The sequence below is a fragment of the Ursus arctos genome, unplaced genomic scaffold, assembly GCF_023065955.2.
Source record: "Ursus arctos isolate Adak ecotype North America unplaced genomic scaffold, UrsArc2.0 scaffold_30, whole genome shotgun sequence".
Taxonomy (NCBI): domain Eukaryota; kingdom Metazoa; phylum Chordata; class Mammalia; order Carnivora; family Ursidae; genus Ursus; species Ursus arctos.
The window spans coordinates 14,323,442-14,343,562 of NW_026622986.1; the positions used below are offsets into that span (position 1 = coordinate 14,323,442).

At 42.7% G+C, this 20,121-nt stretch overlaps 1 protein-coding gene across 1 annotated transcript in view; it reads right to left on the reverse strand.

Moving 5' to 3' along the window:
• The window catches only part of LOC125281624 (ankyrin repeat domain-containing protein 26-like), a 564,334-nt gene extending 544,988 nt beyond the window's left edge, over positions 1-19,346 (reverse strand). The window contains exons 1-2 of the mRNA XM_057304707.1: positions 19,171-19,346; positions 8,402-8,580 (exon numbers count right to left, since the gene is read on the reverse strand). The gene's annotated coding sequence lies outside the window, so the exon portion shown is untranslated. The remainder of the gene's footprint in view (positions 1-8,401; positions 8,581-19,170) is intronic.
• Positions 19,347-20,121: the final 775 nt, after the last annotated feature.

Below are 20,121 nucleotides of genomic sequence, written 5' to 3' on the forward strand. Positions count from 1 at the left end.
CTCCTCCTCCTCCTCCTCCTAATTCTATGCAATGAGGAAATAGCGATGAACAAAGTAAAACAGCCCCTATTTCTGGGAAGGTATAATCCAGCAGGAGGAGATACACAGTACGGACAGATTGTGGCACACAAGAAGAATTACACAGAGCAGAGGGACCAAAAGTCACTGAGGGGTATAAGTGGGAGAGAACACTTGAACAAAGCCCTAACTCTACGCAAAGAGCATTCTAAGCAGAGGAAACAAATACAAATGACCCCCCCAAGACAGCAGCCTAGGTGGCATGTCTGACAAACAGAATGAGAAGGGCAGAATGAGAAGGGGGAGAAATGGCATCATACTGGGCTTTGTAGGCCACGGTACATTCTGAGTCATACAAAAGCCATTCGAGAGTTTGAGCAGAAAAATGACATGATTTAACTTAAGGTTTAGAAGTATTATCTCTGTGTAGGAGACAGATAAGAGAGCAAAGGTAGATGACAGGGGGAAAAAGAAGAAAAAAGATTAGGCAAGAGGTCAGTGCAAGAGTCTGGATGAGATGAGGACAGCGTGGGCTGGGCCAAGCATCAACGAGTAGTTAGATGATGAAAATATTCTGAAGGTAGAGCTGCCAGAATCTGCTAAAGAGATTCAGTATGAAGGCTGAGAGAAAGAAAAGAATCAAGAATGACTGCAAGGTTGTGGGCATACACAACAAATAAAAGTGACTTGCCCGATGCTTACAAAGATGGGGAAGACTGTTAGGAGCGGATGTGAGTGGGACAGTGGGAAATGAGAGTTCCATTCTGGACATGTTCACCGCGGGGCAATGACTAACCCTAGGAACATAAACACGGGCAATTCAGCACTTAAAATCATGAGAAGGGAAAATTTCACCCAGCAAGTAAGTGTGGAGAAGAGAGGAAGTACTTGGGTCAAATTCTGGGGTCTCCTTCACTCAGCAAAGGAAAGCAGACCAGTCCTGGAGGCCATGTGGAGGAAGAGTTCCATGGAGGATGCATCAGGATCAAGGGGTTATGAAATGGTGACTGGGCTTGGCAGTGTGAAGGTCACTGGTGCCTTGGACAGGAGAGGTTTTGGTGAAGTCAAGAGTTCAGCCTCTTAGGGTAAAAAGCAATGAAAAAGTTCTAAAATTTAACTTCTATGTTTAAAGTTAAACAATTGAAATTGACAGCACAGTATATACCCATGCCTCACTGTTTTTAAAGAGCTGAAGTTTAGTCTAAGAGCCCAAGTGTTTGACAACGTGCTTTGGTATCAACGACTTACTCCTCAATCTTGGAAATAAAACAGCTCTCTTATACTTACAACCTAATTCCTAGAGTAAATTCATCATGCCCTCAGCTTTATGCAGATAGCCCCCCCCCCGAAAAAAAACAACAACTCTACCTTCCCAAATACTAGGGAAGAGAGGTCAGAAATTGCTAAAACAACACTTTGGCAACTGGAGCCCTGGAGGTACAGGAGTTTGGGGAAATTTATTTGGACATTTGAGCAGAGAATGGACTGGAAGCAAAAAGATCAAAAGTTTACGCTGAAGAGGACTGATATTTTCATATAGACTTACCTGAGAGATAATATTGGAGTTCTAAGATAAATCTTGACTCTAAACTGCTACCCAAGTGCACTGACTGCTGCTGGATTCCCCAGATTTACGTTTATTTTCCTTTCCACTCCTACGCTACCACTCATCATCTACTCCATTTCCTCAGCTCCTTTCCTCTAAGATTGGCCACCGAAATCAAACACAGTTTTTGCTTTGTTTTTTAGGCCTTTATTTATGGATAATGGGAGAGGACTAAATGTCCACATGTGACAGCACTGCAAGAGAGCGCTGAAGACGATCAAAGAGGAGGACTGAAAACCAGCCCTAGTCGGCACTTCCTGAGGAAAAGTCACCAACTGAACGCCAGCCTAAACTCAAAAGCAATACTGGATTTTGGCAAAGGCAAGCCATCACCTCGATTGCCTGGTCTAGGAAATACAGACTCCAGATGTTACAACAACAGCCATAACATTCACAATCCAGTCCTGGGAAAGGAGAGGTAGGAAGAAGATGACACAGGAAGAAGCGGCTACCAGGAGATCAGGGCGTCTGCTAATGCCCTCTCGCACAGGATCCCGTGACTCGGGAATATCAGCAACATTCCGTACTATGGAGCGTGCATAGCTGGAAGTCAATAAATGTAAAATAAGTGTATCATGTCAGCTACAGTCAGTAACTGTTTGCCCCCATGGTCTCAGAATGGTCCCATACTTAAGTACAGGCCTTCTTTAATTGAAAAAAGAAGTAGAGCATAGGCTCTGGTATTAAAACACTGACGCTGCCAAGACAGAGAAGAGTAATGGAGTCAACCAAGGGGAAAGGGAAGAAAGGAACAGACTAATACCATCAGAAGAAAAAGAAAAAAGCCTCTTTGTGGTCCTACAATGGACTAGTGATTTTGGCAATGAGAAGATCAAGGCTACCTAGAGAAGAGCAGTTTTGTAGGGCAGTAGGGTTGCCAGGCAAGAACAGCAGTGATGAGCCGAGCTAGCAGGTGTTAGAGGTCATAGAGGAGAAGGCTCAGCAGGGGAGGCTCCCTCTGTCAACCGTCCCCCTGATCCGGACAGCAAGACGACTTCTCTTCCGCATCAACCTTCTAGAGCCACTCTGTCCTGCGCTCACCACTCCCCCCTCCTCCTCCGGCTCCAGACAGTGGGGCATTCTCAAGCCTGCTGTCCTGGGGCTCTTTCTCGCTCACACAACTCTTTCCTAGCAGTCTCATCTCTGCCTTGGCTCCCTCCCCCCCACCCACCGCCATCACCCTTCTTTCCCTGCTGCCGCTCCTCTTTAGCTGTCTGCATGGGAACCTTCTACCTGGAAATTCACAAGCACCTCAAATTCAAACTATCTCAAACACAACCTCCTGTTTTCCCACCCAAATCTAATCCACCATGTGTACGTTTTTTTTAAATTCTGGTTCAGGGTCCTACTGTCTGTCTAGGTGGCCAAGTACAGACCTGGGACTCTCCTGGACTTTCTCTCCCCTCATCACTCTCCACGCCCCTGTGGTACTTCCTAAGCTTAAACTCTCTCCTTCCCTGTGAACTGAGCGGCCTTAGTTCAGGCCTTTATCTCACAGAAAGAACGGCCAAATACCCCGTAAGTCTCTGGCCTCCAAGCTCTCTCTCCCTACACTCCGTACACTCTGCTACCAGGAAGGTCTGCTGAGCAGCAAATCTCATCATATTATTTCATCTGGAACATTTCTCACTTGGCTAACAAGGCCCATACGAAACTGGCCCTGGTTAACACGTCCAGTTTCATAAGTCACTGACCGCACTCCAGACACACAAGGATGCACACATAAACACACGCTACACTTCGATCACCAGGTTATGCTGCGAAAACAAAAGAACACACCATCTCAGTGCCTTACAACAACAAAGATTTCTTTCTCATGACAGCACATCAGTGTGTGGGTAGCTGGGACTGTTCCAGTAGTCTTCATTCCGGTACCAAAGCTGAAAGAATTAGCACCACCACCACTCCCCCCCACCCTGGGACAGACTAATTCATGGAGAAGCAACGACAGCAGTGTGGCATGGGACTTAAACCTTGGGCTCAGAGGGGCATGTGTCACTGGTGAGAGCAAGTCAAACAGTCACGCCTGACACTGAGAACACAAGGACCCACAACCCTCAGGAAGGAAGGAAGAATGAACACCGAGGAAAAGCACACTCTGCAGCTCACCAGGCACACACATGGACTCAGCCAGACTGGGCACTTTACAAGTTCTCGATCCTTCCTCCATCTGTGTCCTACAAATTCTTCAGGATTCAGAAGAAACACTTCCTTTCTATAGCTCGGTTAAACTGGCCGACCTGCAAGTAGGAAAGGTTTGCTGCCCAGGTCACTGGGGTCTTCCTTCCTCTCAGCACTTACTGCAAACATTATATCTGCTTAGCTGTGCACGTCTGCCGCCAAAGGCATTCCTGACAAGTACGCCTCTTGCTCATCTCTTCACAATAGGTACCAGATGATTCATGTCTGCTGAATCAATAACGCTCTCTGCCGGGAATGCCCTCCCCCTTACCCAGAAAGAAAATTCCAGAAAACTCTTTGCCATCTAAAGACTCATCTCAAAGTCTATGAAAATGTCCCTGGTCGCCACCATCCAAATAGAGCACTTACCATATTACTGCCGTGTTTTTTTTCAATCCACCTTCCATACTAGAATGGGAGCTATCTGAGAAAAGAACCCTGTGTCCATGAAGTTCTGCATGCTCAGCACTTAAAGTGACTGGCCCATAAAAGGTAACTAGTAAATGAGTGACCTTGGAAACGGAGACAGAGAGGGACACATTTACTGAGTGGGACAGCCAGGATTCAACCTCAGGCCCGAAATGCAGTCAGAGTTGTTGGCTGCACTTCGGTTCTGCTCTGACGGCACAACGGAGCCACGATGGTCAGTCTGTGTCCCTTCCTCCTTGGACAGCAGACCATTTCATCCTTTCACCTCTGCAGGGCCAGTCTCTGACCAAGCCTAAAACACAGCAAGCCTCAATAAATACTGCCCAGAATGAACGCTGTGTTAGCTTAAGAAAAACCCAAGAGGAATGTCTAGATGTCCATAGTTGTACCAGGGCAGAGCCACTAAAAACACACACACCACAGAAGCAATTTCTCCTATCACCTGGCCTGTGATGTAGGCACATAACTATTTCCAAAATTTCTGTTCACAGTTAGAAGTTCATAGAAGCAAACAATTTTCATCGTATTTAATGTAAAATCTGCAATGGTTCTGAACAATCAAGCTGGTGATACCAATTACATGCATCTGTAATTACATACTAAAGATAAAATGTCTACAAATGTCACTATGCTAATAAAATTTAAACATTCCAGGAGGACTGGAAACTTGTTCAGAAGCTGTGCAGATCAGAAACAAGTGGCACTTCTTGGTTTAGTTGCCACTTGGTTAAAAAAATAATAACTTCTTACAGTTAAGTTCTATTTATGCTAGAATACAAGAGAGGGAAAACCTGGCGTGGCATGTGTCTAATCACCCCAGAACACTGGTTTAGAGACAACACTTAGTTTGCTGCTGGTACAAAATTATATCCTAACACGTAAATTTTATATGTGTGTAATGTATACATGTAAATTATATAACTTACAATCAATTATTCAAAGTCCTTGATCCATAAAAGTATATTTAATTTCCCATCTAGAAACTTCCTCCATGTAAGAAAACACAAGCTCATAACCAGAGAAGTTAATTTGTATGATCTGAGAAGGTCCACTACACTGCCCCCAAACTTGCCATTTTATCTGAAATTCCCCCTTCTAGTTTGAGAATGCCAAATATTTGCTCAATAGATGTTAGTCAGAATTCTTAGCAACAATCAAGGAAATATCTCTACAAAACCACTGAAATTCAAACATTACCTAGGGAAAAATCGCTAGTTAATATGTCAGCAAAACTTTACGGGAAAGTAAATTAACTAAGCCCCAACAGTGATGAGAACAAACAAGTTTTATTTGTTGTTTACTTTGAAGCGTGAACCAGAAATGGGATGAGGTGACACAAAGCTAACCCGAGGAGGATGGCACTAAGGGGAAGCACGTCAAGAGAGGAAGGGACAGGTACAAACTCAAATCACACCCGTGCCGTCACATAGGGGTCTAAATACAGCAGTGCCAGAACCTTGGGGAAGCCTGGTCTTTATTTCTCTCAGGCACAGGAAAGCTATCAGTGAAGCTATCAAAATTCCCTCATACTCTCACTGTGGTTGCTCCAAGTCTGCTCAGTTAGAACTAAAGTATGGCATGCACCATGCTGGCTACAAAACATACAATCCACTGTTTCTAAGAAAAAAGACAAAATAAAGCTTTAGAAAATCAATACATTCATGTCTACTGTATATAAAGATATACATATATACGCACATAACATACAACATAAATAACACAGAAAGGGGTCCCTTATACCATGCTTGTGATTCTTTCTGAAAACCAAGCTCTAAATTATCCTTTATTTTTTGTTTTTTTAAAAGATGTTATTTTCAAGTAATCGTCACACCCAACATGGGTTTGAACTCAACCTGGAGATCGAGAGTCACATGCTCTTCTATCTGAGCGAGCCAGGTGCCCCTAAATTATCCTATTTATAAATTATTTTCCTACAAAATTTCCAAACACTGCTTTCATTGCAGTGATCTTAAATTTCTGAATTCTACAAACACAGCGGCTAGGGGTTTGAGTCAGAATACCCAGGTTCAAATCACGGCTCCTCAGCTCATTATACCTGCACACCCTTGAGCAAGTTATTTCATCTCCTGCGCCCTGGTCTCTTCACCCAAAAATGGGAAGAGCAAAAGCACCCACCTCGCAGGACTGCTACAGAAACTAAAGATAACACACATAAAGCATTTATTAGTACACAGATTGTTTTAATTTAGCTGGGTAATAAAACAGAGATAAGAAATCTTATTTGATGAATAAAGGAATTTGTAAGTGATTCCTCTGTAGATCAACAAAGCTTCTGCTTATTCAACAGAAAAGGCAAAAGCACCTACTGCAAAAGACCGCTGTAAGAACTAAAAAAGATAACACGCGCAAAGCATTTTATGCTAATATCAGGTATGTAGATAGCATGCATTCACAAAACATTAAGTACTGCAGTTATCCGAATAACCTAGGTAACTTTCAGAAACTGGATTCCTGACAGACATATGGCTGGTTAAGAAACAGGATTCAGTAATGACTAAAAATGCAATTAATTAATAAACACATATAACCAAACATACACGCACGCTTCAAGCATTTCCCAAATATTCTAAAACATGCATATTACTTTCATAATATAAAACAAATATTTTTAAACATATCATCTCTCCTACAGTAAATGCATAAACTCCTTCTATGTCTAACTACATTTTCAAGAATATACTTTAAAAATAAACTATAAAATAATATCATAAATGATCCTAATGCTCTTCCAGATTTGGGGGTCTTAATTTGACTGTCCTTGATATTCCCTAAGTAACAATTTCCCGAAGGTAATAAAAAAATAATTTTTAAAAACTGGAATCAGCAAATTTGGTATAAAAACACGTTAACTATACCAAGAACTCAACAAGGCCACCTTTGCCAAAACTGAATTAAAAACACATTTTTAAATATTTGAGGCCCTAAAACATTACATGTGAAAACACTGTGCATGGTACTCTTGGCAAGCTCCTCCTCTTGAGTAAGCAGAAGCTTAGTTGATCTACAAAGGAATCATTTACAAACTAGCTTATTCAGCAAGTAAGATTTCTTATCTGTAGTTTATTACCCTGGTAAGTTAAAAAAATATGTTTACTAATACATTTCATTCAGTGGTTAAAAGTAGTGTATCATCAAAATAATTTGTAATGCTATCTATAAAAAGGAAATGGTCACCAAAAAAATTGAAACGAATTTACACCTCACCATAAATAAACAACACAATATATTTGTTGCAAAACAAGTTGCCACTGAGTAAATAAATTCATCTTAAACGTAAATCCAGTATTCTAATATTTTGTTTTTACCACATGCATTTTTAGAAGTACTATATTTACATACTACTCTGAAGTACTAAAATTCCATATTGTGTACGGGAGGTTTTAAAGAAAATAAGTATTATCTGTCTGTACTTGCGTGTTAGCTCATGAAATACACTAAAGCTGAGGAAAAATACAACCAAAAACAGTAGTGAGAAGACATCCTCGCACAGTCAACGGCTGGCCTAATTCAGAGTTCACACGTGGGAAGGAGAGCATGAAAGGGCAGACAAGTGCCAGAAGACGGGAGCCCGCATCAAACACCACAACCGCCCACCGGAAACCTTGGACTACATCGGACAGCACTGTTCTCTGAACCCGGAACTGACCCACGAGGAGGAGTGGCCTCACTCTTATCCTGGGTGAATTACAGTAATAAAATTCATAGGTCACCACTTTAGTGAGGTTGTGGGACAGTCTTCTTCAATAACAAACGTGTAAATGTTTGCAGCTTATTACTGATAAGTAAAAATTAAAATAGGTGCTTATATAGAAAATAATCAAATATATAATAATAAGTAAAAAATTAATACATGTTGAAATCTACCCTTCTATCATATTGAGCCCTACATTCACATTTTAAATGATATGCATGTTAATTTTATAGCCATAGTTGGAAAATACCATGAATATAGGCTTTAGTACCCACCTTCAAATATAAACCAAACCAAACACAAACCAAAATTCAAACACAAACCAAAATTCTCAAAACCCGCCCTAAGTATTCTAGGGCAGTAGCTCACAAACTACCATCCACAAATCCCTGGGGTTCCCCTCAGATCTTTCAAAGACAACCGTGAAGTGAGAACTTTTTCACGCTGGTACTTACACAGTATTAGCCTCTCGTTGTGTTGGCATTCATAACGTTCAAAAGTAAGGATGGGCCGAACCGATGGCACATGAGCACAAATCAGGCAGCAACATCACACTGTACTCAGAATCAATGAATTTTTCACTGCTATGAATCCACACTTAAAAAACAGGGGTGCAGTTTCACTTAAGACTGTCCTTGATAAAACAGAAAAAATGATAATTTTATTAAAGTCTGAGTCTTGAGTACACATTTGTTCAACAATCTATGTACCGCACTGGGAAAAATTTCTACACGGGCTGCATACCAGTTTGATGGCTCTCTCAAGAAAGCGCACTTGTGAACTGCTGACGTTAGCGGACGGAGCCGATTCTTCATGGAATACCACTTCTACCTGGAAGAATGACTGACAAGCTATACTGTTTCAGGCTTGAGTATCTGGCAGGCATTTCCTCAAACAGGAAGGAAGCAAGCCAATCCCTTCAAGTGCTGCCTATGGCAGTGCTGCCAGTAATAAAACAGGAGCTTTGATAGGAAGTCAGATGTTTTGAAAACTTAAGATTTTTCTGATCAACGGTAATATTAATAAACGTAGTACTTCAATATTGTTTAAAGAAATGTTCCAACATTTGGAAAATCCACATAACTCAGTGAACCAGTATTTTCTATATGGCCAATACACGATGGCAAAAACCATGCATGCGTAAAAAATTGATTCAAGGAACAAGACACACAAACTCTAATGTGACAACATAAAAAACATTTAAAAGGATCTTGCAAAGAAGAATTAGTAGAAAAATTAGAATACTTAGGCTCAAACCAAAAGCCTTCATATAACAGGTTCTTTTATTACCAATGCCTCTTAAAAATAATCACCCCCAAAATCACCCCAAGTTTTGCCAAAACAAAAATTCATTAATGTGAAATGTAATGGAACTTAGAAACTCCTTAGAAAGCTCATGTAAAATCATGGTATATTTTACAAGCATTGGTCTAGAGATCTGGTGCACTCAGAAATTTACTCAGACGATAATACCAATATCCACCAAAAAATAACATATTTGAAAGACATTTTCCCAATGCATAGGCTTTATACTAAACATGTATATAGAAGTTATCCATTTTAAGAATACGATGGTTTTTAAATATATGACTGTGTCCAACAGTGCATTTTTTTTTAAAGATTTAATTTATTTCAGAGTTAGAGTGTGGGGAGAGACAGACGGACAGGGACAAGCAGACTCCATGCCCAGTGCCGAGCCCAACGCAGGGCTCAATCCCACCACCCTGAGATTACGACCTGAGCCCAAATCAAGAGTCGAATGCTTAACTGACTGAAACACCCAGGTACCCCAACAAGGTGTGTATTTTTGCTCCTACTTCATTTTCGCACCTAAATATGGAACTGGGTTCAAAGCTACGGGAAAAACTGACAATCTGAAGTCTCAGCACCAAAACACTGTGACTGATAACGGCGGCACAAAAAGAAATTCTAAGAGAAATTTTGTTGGTTCTCTTGTAAAAATCAGGAAATGAAAAGAATAATAAGTAGATCACCATGGAAAGTACCACTCTTTGCAAACAAGGGTAAAGAGAAAGTACATTCTTACAAAGAACAACAATTTAAATTTGCAAAAGGCTAAAGTCTAATTTTCCTTTAGCAAAACATATATGAAAGCAAGCAACAGAGAACGAGTAGCTATAATTCTGAATATAACAAGCTCACTGGACTGCTCTTAACCAATAAACACCCAAACAAGACTCATTTAATGAATGAGCATTTTTTCACAGGTCTTAATTTTAGGAGTCAAACTCTCTTCTACTACAAAAAAAAAAACAGCCAAACTCTCAGAGAAAGAGTTCTTTATTTGAAACAACCTGTCGCACTGTTTGTACTACGGACAGTGGCAGAGCTAGACTCAACAGTGGTATGTCCTCTTGCAGCATGCTTCCGTGCTACCCAAATGGAAGACGGTTTTAAAAATGCAAAGAAAATATCTGATATTCTGTGAAAATGGTCTCGTCCATTCTACCTAGGTCAACTGAGCACTGGCAGCAAGAGTAAACTGAAGGCAGTCTGACACTTCAGAAACTGAAACAAACCACTTACACAAGTTCGTCTTGTTTGTACCTGGAGTTAATGGAGACAACTCCAGTTTATTCCTCTTGTGCTGGTATAATTATTACTCACATTTTCCATCTGGTTCACCCCAACTATAATGCAGTGACAATATTTAAAAAGCAACTCTCAACAAAGTGGGTATAGAGGAATCATACCTCAAAATAATAAAGGCCACAACTAACACCATACTTAACTGTGAAAAGCCAACAGTTTCTCCTCTAAGATCAGGAATAAGACAAGGATGCTCACTCTCACCACGTTTTTTAAAAAGATTTTATTTTTTATTTGAGAAATAAAGGGAAAAAAAGGGTGAGCATGAGCAGGCGGGGCTTGAGCCCTGGACCCTGAGATCACGACCTGAGGCGATGGCAGACGCTTCACCAAATGAGCCACCCAGGCGCCCCTCATTCTCCCCATTTTTATTCAACATACTACTGGAACCCTACTGGAATGAAAAAAAAAAAATCAGTAAAGTTGCAGGATACAAAATTAACACACAAAAATCTGTTGTATTTCTATGCACTAATAACGAACTTCAGAAACAGAGATTAAGAAAGCAAGCCAATTCACAATTGCATCGACAAGAATAAAATACCTAGGTATAAATTTAACCAAGAAGGTGAAAGACCTGTACACTGGAAAGTATAGACACTGATGAAAAGAAATGGAAGATGACAGAAACAAATGAAAAGATACACCATGCTCATCGATTGGGAGAATATTCTCCCAACCCACGGAAAGAATGTTGTTAAAACATCCATACTACCCAAAGTAATCTGCAGATTCAACGCAATCCTTATCAAAACACAAATGGCATTTTTCACAGAACTGGAACAAAGAATTCTTAAATTTGTATGGAACCACAAAGGACTCCAAATAGTCAAAGCAAACTTGAGAAGGAAACCGGAGGTATGATGCTCCCTGATTTCAAACTACACCTACAAAGCTGCAGTAACCAAAACAGTATGAGCTGCCACAAAAACAGACACACTGATCAATGGAACAAAACAGAGAATCCAGAAATAAACCCCACATTTATATGCTCAATTAATCTTCAACAAAGGAAGCAAGAATATACAATGCAGAAAAGACCATCTACTCAATAACCGGTGTTGGGAAAACTCGACAACTATGTAGAATAAATGAAACTGGACCTTAATAAATGAAACTTTCTTATACCATATACAAAAACAAACTCAAATGGATTAATAAAGACTTATATGTAAATGGGAGACCATAAAACTCCTAGAAGAAAACTCAGGCAGTAAGCTCTTGGATATCAGTCTGAGCAACATCTTTTTGGACCTGTGTCCTCAGGCAAGGGCAACAAAAGCAAAAATAAATGAATAAAATTACATCAAATTAAAAAGCTTCTGAAGAGCAAAGAAAACCATGAAAAATATGAAAAGGTAATGTACAGAATGAGAGAAAATATTTGCAAACCACACATCACATCTATCCAAACAAAGAATTCACACAATGCAATAGAAAAAAAAAGAAAAAGTGAGACTGTGAATTGACATTTTTCCAAAGACATCCAGATGGCCAATAAACACATGAAAAGATGCTCAACATTACTAATCATCAGGGAAATGCAAATCAAAATCACAAGACGATATCACCTCACATCTGTTAGAGTAGCTACTATCAAAAAGACAAGAAATAACAAGTGTTGGTGAGGATGCAGAGATAAGGGAACCCTCAGGCACTATTGCAGGGAATGCAAAATTGTCCAGCTACTATGAAAAACAGTATGGCGGTTCCTCAAGAAATTAAAAATAGAACTACCCTATGAACCAGCACTTGTACTTCTGGCTGTTTACCCAAAGAAAATGAAAACATTTAGAAAGGTACAGGCACACCCCCCCATTCATTGTATCATTATTTATAATAGCCAAGATATGGAAACAACTTAAGTGGTCATCAACAGGTGAATGAATAAAGATATGGCATACATACACAATGGAGTATTACTCAGCCATTAAAAAAAAGTGAAATCATGATGTTTACAACAACATGGATGGACCTACAGAGTATTTTGTTAAGTGAAGTAAATCAGAGAAAAGCAAATACCGTATGATTTCACTTAAGCATAACAAACACCACCAATAACAACAACAAAACTAGAAACAGACTCACAGATACATAAAATAATCTGGTAGTTGTCAGAGGGGAGAGAGGGTAGGAAGATGGGCAGCAAAATGGGGGAGGGAGTGTAAAGGCTACAAACTTCCAGTTATAAAATAAGACATGGAGATATAATGTACAACAGAGACAATTTAGTTAATACATCTAACAACTTGGGATGATGACAGATGCTAGCTAGCTTTATTGTGGAGACCACTTCCTAATGTATGTAAACACATATTACTGTTGTATTACTCTGTTGTACACCTGAAACTAGGAATACTGTATGGCAACTACACTTCAATCACACACACATACACACACACAGCACAAAGCATGCTATGTGTAATCAACCTAAAAACATGACAATACAAACAAGGGCAACAAAAGTTCACATCATTTTCTGTTAAGCCACACAACTTAATCTCCTTTAACACCAAAATTTTTTTGAGTAAAAATACAGAAATTCTGGCTATTTTCCAGTCATAGTACGATATTCAATTTCAGTCCTTCTAAGTAAATTCATTCATGACACACACTTGTACACCTGCAAGTATGAAACTTCAAATTATCCTTATCTTTTACAATCAACTTACACCAGGAAAATACTTTCCCAGTTTACGTACAAACTACTACTGCATGTGCTTACTTTCACCTTATAAAATACATCCACTTTCTAAGGTAATTATAACACAATGTTGGTCAATCACATATACCAAAATGGTGAGTGAAATTTTACATTTCTATTGTTACTAGAGCCCAACCTCAACCTGATGACCTGAGATAGGCAAACAAAATCCCCCTCACCAGCTCTCTGCCTGCTCTATTTGGTCCTAATATGTGACTGGCAATGTTAAGCTTCTGCTCATTCATAACTCATGCATACAGATGGCCCAGCTTTGACAATATGCCCACATCTGCCATCAGCTCATGCATATGGGGACACTAACTAGAAGCCCACCAATGGATTTGCAGGCCCTGCCAGCCTGTCAGTGTCAGCTAATAGACTGAGACACACCCAAAACTGGTGAAAGGGTCCGTGAGATTTGGCAAATTGTTTAGTATCTAACTCCCAAGTGTAAATGTAGGTCAAATTTTCATCTCTCTCCAAGGCATCTTCAAGGTGAATGAGTACATGCTAAATACAATCAGCCAGGAAAATAATAGAAACAGCAAGCTTCTGAACAAAATTCAACAACTCACCTAACCTGAAAATAATTTTCAATCAAGAGATCAGTTTAGTTTTATGTTCTATTAACAGTACTCACAACCATTTCATTTATAATAAAGGAAAACAGGTTTCCATCAAAATAATTGCTATTAGTATCTATTAGCATTTTCTGACATGATACCCAAGTTCAAGTCTGGTAAAACTGTTTATAAACAAATTAACCTATGCCACCAGAATAAGCAACACCTAGTAATAATGCCTTACACACCACAATTGCTCAGCTCCATCCTTAATGGAATAACCCGAAACCTTCTTTTCAGAAGCTCCCCACAAATTTAGTACCTACCTTGATCTTCTGTGACTCATTTTTTCAAGAATATAAAAGAGTCACTTCTACTACCATGCTCTGAACCACAATCCAAATTTTACAGTTCTAGAAAAGCCTAGTTACAACAGTTACATTCCATTAAGTCTATAAATTACAGAAATTAAAGTAAGGTTTCACTGGCAGAAGGAGAGCAAACTGAAGCTAGTCTAGATGCAGTCTCAACTTAAGATGTTCAACAGTGTTGGACAAGGGTTTACCTCAGACCAACAGGCTCACACCCATACAAACAAATCTTAACCAGTTCTTACAGGAAATAAAGGTTAAAAAAAAAAGTTACAACCACCATTGAGTTTCAAATAAAAAAAAAAAAAAAGGACAGAGATGCCTATAAATACTAAAAACACATCACTGGCAACTGCCTATATCATTATATATTAGTCACCAAAAAAAAGAGATCTTCTGAAGTATCGATGCTCAATAACACAACTGCTGTTTTCAGAAGTTTCAAATATAGTTAAGTCTTCTGAAAAAGCATAGTTACAACCTAAGCACTAGTATGGAATACAGATTTAGCTACAAATTATGCAACTTATTAGTACTTCACATGAAGATTTCCTACTCCACCTCTGCTGACAAACCGGAAGTTGTTTCTTATACACACCTCTGAGTAATATGAATCACATTACTTCTGAAGATTAATCAGAATATTAAAACATAACATATTCACCTTTAATAAAGCAAATGTGGATGTACGTACAAATTCTAGGTTATATTTTCCCATCAACACAAAAAGAAGATAATGAACTCAATAAATTATTCCTAAAAAACTGACTTTAAGGGGCATCTGGGTGGCTCAGTCATTAAGCGTCTGCCTTCAGCCTAGGGCATGATTCCAGAGTCCTGGGATCGAGTCCCACATCAGGCTCCTCCGCTGGGAGCCTGCTTCTTCCTCTCCCACTCCCCCTGCTTGTGTTCCCTCTCTCCCTGGCTGCCTCTCTATCAAATAAAAAGAACAAAACAAAACAAAAAACAAAACTGACTTTAAGAACCATCTCATGAAGCAAAATGGTCAACTACTTAGAACAGTTTTTGCATTAAGGTATAACCTTTATGCAAAAGAGTAACACATGAAAACATAAATGTTTAATAGCCTAACAAATAATCTCACCAAGTTTTCAATATGTACATACCCCATGTTTTGTCAAGAATAAAGGGATACAGGGATGCCTGGGTGGCTCAGTCGGGTAAGCGTCTGCCTTTGGCTCAGGCAGGTCCTGATCCCTGGGTGCTGGGATGAGCCCTGCTTCAGGCTCCCTGCTCCCAGGGGAATTTGTCCCTCCCCCGCCCCTCTCCCTGCTCACACTCCCTCTCTGACAAATAAATAAAATCTTAAAAAAAAAAAAAAAAAAAGAAAAGAAAAAAGGTATACAAAAAGGAAGCCATATTCAACACTTTTTCCACAAAATATTTATTGAGCACCTACCATGGTGAAAGATATAACAATGTTTAATAAAATAAAATTCTATGCTCTTGCTTTCATGTAATCGGAGGGAAACAGAAACCAATGGCTATAATAACAACACTGCGATAAGTTAAGCAACAGAACTCCAAAACCAAGAGTGAGACCTTTGGGTAACCAGAGAAGCCCTCTTCTGAGGAAGTAATGGGAAGTCAAGATTAGCAACAAGCATTCTGCCATAATAAATAATTAGAAATCTCTGAAAGAAATAAAGCCTTAACATTAAGAAAATAACAGGACTAAAAAGCTTTACGAAGCATTTATTAGGAGCTATGTTTTCCACAGTAATCAAGATCTTAATTCAACTTAACATCAGTCTCCTAGTGATCAAATATTAAGTTTAAATCAACTCTCATTTTACAACTCCAAAAGAATCTAGGACCCAAGTGAGGAAGGGGTTGAAAAATACGCGATGACAAAATATAACTAGCTTTTTCATTGGAAGCCCTCCTTTTACACATAAATGTGAGTATGAAGGAAAAAGTACACTTAACCAGGTTGATTTCAGAACATATTCTAATTTCCTTAAAAAATAAATATAATCCAAAAAGTCAAGTTTATCATCTTACTGAACATAGAAACCACAGAATTATCAGTGGTCATCAAGACTGCCTGAAACCACCAAACACAAATGATTAATGTAGTTATAAAACTTGATAACAGATACTGATTACTGTACCCCCCCAAAAGCAAACAAAAGAAAATAAACCACAACTATACTCTCATATAGATATATAAAAAGATTATCCAAATACTTATATATAAGGCTTAAATCGCATTCCTACAAATCAAATTCTGTACTAAATTTGCTTAATATTTATTGAATATAATAATGGCCTGTATCAAACTTACATTCTTACAGAAAGCTAAATGATTTGTGATGGCCAAATAAAGTAAAACTTCATATCAGATGGTACACACTTTTAGACACAAGCTTAGATAAAGCAAAGTAAAAACGATGAACCTTGAAATATTGGTTTAGAGAATTACTAACATGAAAGTTTACCTCCATCATAATGAAAAATACAACCTGTTAAATGTGAAGCTCAACCTGCAAGACCAGAATAAATTTAATAGTATGCAAAGGTTCTCCAGAACACAGAGTACTCAAGTGTGAACTAGGTTCTAGAAAGTGAAAAAACTAATATAAATAACATCAGACATTTAAAAAAACCAGTTTATTTCATTATGCAAAGCTTTCCCATTTAATTCTGGAGAATCATTTCTAAACAGATCAAATGTTAAATGGGGAGGAGAAACTACTAAATGGAATTCATCATCCTTTTTAAAACTAGCCCTTCAAATCCGCTTTGCTTCAAGACACATACACAGCAATTTCTCACCTGCAGAATAACTACGTAAAAAGTAGCTTTCCAAATGACAGGCCAGTTTTAATACCTACTAGTACCTCTAAGAATACAGAGAAAAAGTTCCAATTGAGTGCTTAAAAATGGAATTTTTTTGAGACCAATTAACTAGAATCTGTTTCTGATTTAGATTTTTTTAAAATGCCAACTCAATTCAAAATCCCAAAGAGTAAACTGAATTATCTATTACTAAATCAAAAAAATATTCCTTTTCTCAACCAGACTTGGGAAATCTCTCAAAAAACAATTATAAAAAGATTAAAACAGAAAAGCAAACCAACCACGTACCATGATAATATTTTACATCCCAATTTTTTAAACCAAAGAAAAATGAATCCATTATTCTGAAAAACATCATGCTAAAAGTTAAATTACTGCATGTCACCTTTTCAGAAGACGTGCTAATAAGTTCATGAAGGAGCACAACTACATACTATTAATTTACTTACTAGGACCTAACTGAAAATCATTTGAGAAGATGAGCTGTGAATCAGGTAACTCGTCGGAAATGCAACCTAACCCTAATGTGCATTAGCACTCAACTAAGGATCGAAATGAAGGGCTCTACCCACCCAGACAGAAGAAATTCTTCCAACCACAGACAAGCCCAAGAAGTTGAAATCGTGAATGTCAGCCTCATTCAAAAAATACAGACTGGGAGCTAATGATAACCAGGATGAAATTTCGTGAGAATGTTCAAACTTGGCAAACATGATTGGTGCATAAATGCTGGGACTTCAGCAAATACTACTGACTTTACATTAGCTATTAGAACAAATCAAAACTAGGTGCTATTACAGTCATTTCCCCAGAGTGCTGGAATCCTGTGTAAGGTGCGCGGCATGTTGTCCAAGTTTCCGCAACTACAACTCAGGGATGAGATACAACTCTCAGTTTTTACTGTTATGAAACCACCTCCAGGTCTCTGCCAGACCTCTCCTCTCCTCTTTCCCACGTCACCGCTCCTAGCCCACAGACCCGGACTCAAAGCTGTTTTCTAAAAAACCCTTCAGAACTCTTTGAGCAGCTTCGCTATAAACAACTGCCATCGTCCTAGGCCAAGAGCAAGTGTGATTTCCTCCTTTACTCGGGAGCACGCCCAGGGCTAGCCGCCCTGAGGCGAGGCCGCGCCGGAGGGCCCCGGAGCTGCGGAGCTGCGCGGGCGCAGCCCCCGGCCCCCAGCACGGCCCCCGGCCCCCAGCACGGCCCCCGGCCCGCTGCACGACCCGCTACCCCCGCACGGCCCCCGGCCCCTTGCACGACCCCCGGCCCCCGCTCGGTCACCGGCCCTCCGCTCAGCCACCGACCCTCTGCACTACCCCCCGAGCCCCTACACGGCCGCGGCCCTCCCCGCGGGCCCCAGGCTCCCGCCCCGGCCCGGCCCCCAAGCCCCAGCCCTCCCGCCCCGGGCCCCTCCCCGGCGCCCAGCCCCCCGCCCTCGCCCTCCCCCGCGGGCCCCCGCCCCCGGCTGGGTCACCGCGGACGCCCTGGCCGCCGCGGCGGGGGGAGGGGCGCCCCGGCTTCAACCTGGGCGGCCGGGAACGAATGGGAGAAAGCCTTTCTCTCCACTGGAGTTCAATTCCGGGCTGCGTTATCAGCAAATGCGCACAATTAGAACTTTCCCGATATTTACTCTGCACTCGCAGCTGGCAACCCCCAAGTTTTCAAACCCACTGACGTAAAAATACCGCCGGTCACATGCACGCCCGAGTGACAAAGGTGCGCGCTACCCACAGTCCGGAGCGGCCGCCGACCCCGCGCCGCAGTCAGGGGACAACGCCATCGAGTCACGCCCGCCTCCCACCGCACGGCCTCCCCGCGCAGACCCCGGCCCTGCCCGCGGCCCGCGACCCCGCCCCCATGGCCCCCGCCCAGCCGCCGCTCGACTCCCGGCCAGAGACCTCTCTCCCCGCCCGCGACCCCCGGCCCGGCCCCGGGCCCGCAGCCCCGCCTCCGGCTCGCGACCCCGCCCCCGGCTTCCGACCGGACCCGCGACCCCGCGCCGCACAGGTGACCGCGCCGCGTCCGCTCCCCGCCCCGCGGACCCCGGGGTCCTGGGGCGCGGAGCTCTGCCCCGGGGGCGGGTTCGGCAGGGAGAGGCGGCCCGAGGGGCTCCGCGGAGGGGGAGGGGCGGGGAGGGGCAGCGCGCTCACCTCAGTGGGCTGGCTGATCTCGAACAGGTCCAGCCGGTTGGCGTTCCAGGGGTGGATGATGTCTGTCGGCCAGCTTCCGCCGCTCCTCGTCGCGGCCGCCGCCGACATCCTCCCGGCCGCGCTCCTCGGCCCGCGCCGCCGCGGGGGTCGGGGCCGGGCCGGGTGGGACCGCGCGCGCCCACAGGTCCGCGGGCCCGGCTCTCCCCGCGCTCGGCCGCCCCGCGTTGCGCCGGGAATCCGCGGGTTCCGCCGCCGCCTCGGGCTCCCGGGCTCCCGGCCGCCTCGACCGCCTCAGCCGGCCTGCCACGCGTCAGACCCGCCGGCCGGTGTGCGCCCGAGCGCCCGCACACGCAGCCCGCGCGCCCCGCCCCGCCCGCCGTGCGCGCCCCCGCGCCGCCGCACGTCGGGCGGCCTCCGCTAGGTGTTGCTGCGCCGGCCGCCGGCAGGTCGCCGCGCGCCGGGCCGCCTCACCTCCCGCGCGCCGAGGCCGGGGGCGGGGTCCAGGGACGGGCGGGGCGGGGCGGGGCGGGGCGGGGCTCCGCCGGGGGGCGGGGTTCGGACGCCGCTGGTTCGGACCAGCCGGGCTGGGTTCGACCGAGTGGGTCTGGGTTCCGAAGGTGCTGGTTTGCAGGGTGCTAGGTTCCGACGGTGCTGAGTGTGCAGGGTACTAGGTCCGGACGGTCTGGGCTGGGTCCAAATGTGCTGGTTTGCAGGGTGCTGGGTTCTGATAGTGCTGGGTCTAAAGGGTGCTGGGTTCCGAAGGTGTTGGGTCTGCAAGATGTTGGGTTCGGACGGGCGGGGCTGAGTTCCGACGGTGCTGGGTTTGCAGGGTGCCGGGTTCCGACGGTGCTGGGTCTGCGGGGTGCAGGGTTCGACCGGGTGGGGCTGGGTTCCGACCGTGCTGGCTTAGCAGGGTGCTGAGTTCCGACGGTGCTGGGTGTGCGGGGTGCT